Genomic DNA, 415 nt, shown 5'->3' with positions numbered 1-415 from the left:
CCGTTTTGTCCCACTTTTCACATGAATAGATAAAGAAAGCAAAGCATTCAGAGAGTAACCCAACTGGCAAAGATATGATTTCTCTTTCCCCTCAACGTGCAAGTATGTGCAGCGAGGTGTGCAAATCAAATTAATGTCATTATCTAGTATTAGTTCGGAGTCTTTTACAGAGAGCTGAGTGCTTTACAAATGCAGCCAGCAGTGAAAGTGTATTTCCTCTGGTTAAGACTTTAATGTGGACTGTGAAAGTCAGCTTGTTATGTTCAGAGCTGGGGACAGTATAGCAATACCTGTTGTAGATGGAGCCTTTATTGTATTGTACATTCCAAGAGATATTACACATGCCTCTTGCCAAATTCAAGTATAATTGCTCTTTCTCTGTGCCCGTCACTCTATTATGTGACTGCTCTCCCCC

The sequence above is a fragment of the Nanorana parkeri genome, unplaced genomic scaffold (assembly GCF_000935625.1).
Source record: "Nanorana parkeri isolate BGI_ZX_2015 unplaced genomic scaffold, ASM93562v1 scaffold49, whole genome shotgun sequence".
Classification (NCBI taxonomy): Eukaryota; Metazoa; Chordata; class Amphibia; order Anura; family Dicroglossidae; genus Nanorana; species Nanorana parkeri.
This window is presented reverse-complemented; position numbering follows the sequence as displayed.